A 3728-nucleotide genomic window follows, 5' to 3' on the forward strand; every position below is an offset into this window, starting at 1 on the left:
GCAGTACTATCTGGGGATGACCCCAGGAGTATAATGTTACCTGAACAATGGGCCAGCTGCAACCTGGGACCCACTTCTCAAAGAAGCAGATATACCCAAACTCTGCTTCTCTCCAAGGTCTAGTGTCTTCCTTCTCCTGGTTGGAGGTGCTGTTCCTGAACCCAACTTCCCATGGGTCCCAAAGCACTCCAGGTAATGGGTAGATGTCTTTCCCAGGCAACAACTCTAAACATCTGGAATTACATTGAGACTGCTTGGAGCCCCAGTAATCTTATCATTCCCAAATGAAAAAGTTGTCTTCTAAGAAGGTAAAGGTCATAGGATACCCCTTTCTACTATGAAAAGTGAAATGCAGTGAAGTAATTGCATATCCAAAAGTTCCTTGATCTTGTATGCTTTTCAATGTGACTAATGAGAGGATTGGGAGAAATGTACCTTCTCTTCTTATTGAATACCTGCATTTAGCATTCCCTCTGGTAAAATCAGTTCCTTATTTCATACTGTGTGTCGTGAATTGGCCTGATATATAACAGGGGGTGACCACAAAAAGATCCACTTTGCACAACATTTAGGTAAATATCCAAAATAATTTCCAATACTTTATAAACAGATAAAATAAATCCTTCTTTATTCAGATTGGAAATATGACTTAAGTTCAACAGGTTCTCTCTATATATTGTCAGTAATAAAATGTTCAAGCAGCTCTTCCTGTAAGTGACCAGAGGTGATCTCTGAAAATGGTTTGCTATTCACCTGACCCAGAAAATCCTACAAAATCATACAAATCAAGAGGTTCACATCTTTGTGTTCACTTTAAGAACACACTTGAAACTTCCCAGGCCATCAAGGGTATATGCATATCCAAAAAGCCGCTAAGTATCTGAAGGATGTCACTTTGCAGAAGCAATGTGTACCATTCTGTCACTACAATGGTGGAATTGATAGGTGTGCCTAGGCTGAACAGTCGAGCTGGACACAGGGTCGGTGGCCAAAAGAGTGCTGAATTTTTACTGCACATGATTAAAAATGCAGAGAGTAATGATATACTTAAGGGTTTAGATGTAGATTCTCTGGTCACTGAGTACATCCAAGTGAACAAAGCCCCCAAAATGTGGCATAGAATTTATAGGGCTCATAGTCAGATAAACCCATACATGAGCTCTCCCTGCCACGCTGAGATGATCCTTACTGAAAAAGAGCAAATGATTCCTAAATTAGAAGAGGAGGTTGCACAGAAGAAAAAGATATCCCCGAAGAAATTGGAGAAACAAAAACTTACAGCCTGAGAGTAAATTCTGTATAAAATAAATGCAAATAAAAGTAAAAACGGAAAAAAAATGTTCAAGCAAAATTATGATTTTTCACTGAATTGTAAACTCTCCAGTGAAAATATATATGGTATGTACAAATAAAGAGTGTAGTGTATTCTCCTACTCTGTACTACATATATGACATATATATATTACATTATTTTTTTACATTATAAATACACTGCAATATGGAGATATTTTATATGGATATCTTAACAGACTAAGCTATGGAAACAGCTTTAACTTTGCTGGCATATTATTGACAAATCAGAAATATAATTGCCTTTCTACAGTTTCTGATCTTAGCAACTTAAACATAAATTGTTCTTTATTCAGTGATGGAAAATGAACTCTAATAAGTGAATTGTACAGGCATTACAGATTGGCAAAAGCAAGTATCGTTCTTGCTATGTCAACTCTATTCTGTGTCTTTGTATAAATAGCCAGAGGCAGGCTTGAATATTTTACTTTCATTTGAAATCGACCAGTGATTTCATGTTATTCATTCCCTGGTGCCAAGACCAGCAACACTGCTACAACACGTTTGTCTGTCTGTTTGTTTGTTTGTTTGTATTTTAATTTATACTGTGGCAATGTTTCACAAGTTTGTGTATAATTATCTCCATTTCAAGCAGGAGGTACAGGGAATAAATTAAAAGAGAGAAATCAGAGCCACCCTACAAAACTATTTCATAATTCCCGTCTTAGCCTTGAAGCATAAGTTCTTGAAAATTCCAATATTAAGCTCACACTCTGTTATTTATGTCTTCAACTATAACAAGTATTTACCCCATATAATCCCAGAGGACCCTTTTCTTTTTTTTATTGCTTATACACAGCTGTTGTTTCATATGGCCCATGAACAGAGGAATGAATGAATATTGATAACAATATATTTATACTTGCAAAATTATTTTAGGTATCTGCTACTTTTTTTTGTCTTCTCCACCTCTTTTCTATTGGGACTGCCCTTCCTGAACAAGTACTAAAACACTTGACCTACACCAGTCAATTAGAGCACCCCATATTCCTGGACCAAGGTTTTGGTGCAGGAGTATGCATGTGGCTCAAGTATGTTGAATAAGGTATCTTTTGAGCAGATTGATATAAAAGATGGGAGATACAGTGTCTGTTTCCTTTTCAGATGGTGTGCTGTATGGACCATGTAAGCCTGAGTGGCTGAAGAATTATTTCCAGCAATGGAGAGAGTTCTCACTAGAGAATGAAGCCAAATAACTGAAAACAGAGGTGAAAGGGTAAGAAACACAGTGACACCATTTGATAGCAAAGAGAGCCAATAGATTTCATTTTTTATTTTGTTTTTGTCTTATTGTGGTTTTAAAAGTCATTTTGAGTTGTTTTATGACATTTGGAACTGAAAGACTTCTGATTAATATAACTGTGCTATATAATTTAGTATAAATTTCCTCCCTGCAAATCAGAATTCCATTTGGACCTAGTTCGTCTTTTAAGAGATAGAGTGTATTAGTTAGGTTCCTGGCAGGAAACAGATCCCATTCTCAATGGGTAAACTGAAAATAATTATTGAAGAGACTACTTACAGAAGTGGACAAGGTCAGAAAAAAACAACAAAATATGATGAAGCTAAAATAAAAATATCCTGAATTTCATAATATCTTAAAGATCAGCATAATTCTTCAGCATATGCAAGAAATATTTTAATTTGGGGCCTTTTCCCCCACACTAGTGAAACTTTTATAGAAAGAAGGTAATGATAAGCTTTTTAGTACAATTTTGTAGACCCTTCCTAAAATTTCATTTGCAATAAATGGAAATACTGAAGGAAAAACATTTTTTCCTCTGGAGACAATGCATTTACCAAATCTAGAAAAAAGTGGAACAATAGCCAAGATGTATGGCACTCCTTAGCCAAATTAGTATCTTTCCAACATAAGTAATATTTCTCTTCACAGTAGCTGCCCAGAAAGAATAAGTAAATATTTAGAAAGTTTTTGTGGAGACATAATAACGTAAGTTCAGACAGGTTTATTAGACAATGAAAGAATTGCCAATTTTTCCTGAAGTCTACTAGAAATCTCTGCTGTAGCTTACATGAAAAAAGAATGCTGTCAGTTAAATAATATTCAGTTATTTTAGGTACACAAATGGTTGAATCATTGAGGGAAAATACACAATTAAAACAAATCACGAAAGCCGTTCTGTAAATAAAATGATTTATTTTGTCATAAGTTATATTTGTAACTTGATAACTAGCTTGGGATGGAAATAGTCTCAACTAGCCTTAAGTAATTTTTAAAGATATATGCTTAGAAAACAGGAAAAAACAATTATATTACATGTGTTTTCTAAATATGCAGAATATACTAGATTCACATTTTAATCACCTTAGAAGAGCAACTTTTGCATTATTAGAATACTTGTTTGGCTTCATTTGCT

General features: G+C 34.9%; 1 pseudogene; it reads left to right on the forward strand.

The window, feature by feature from the left end:
- The first annotated feature begins 737 nt into the window (after positions 1-737).
- Positions 738-1286, forward strand: LOC102966095 (annotated as a pseudogene).
- The last annotated feature ends 2442 nt before the right edge of the window (positions 1287-3728 follow it).

The sequence above is a fragment of the Panthera tigris genome, chromosome A2 (assembly GCF_018350195.1).
Source record: "Panthera tigris isolate Pti1 chromosome A2, P.tigris_Pti1_mat1.1, whole genome shotgun sequence".
NCBI lineage: Eukaryota > Metazoa > Chordata > Mammalia > Carnivora > Felidae > Panthera > Panthera tigris.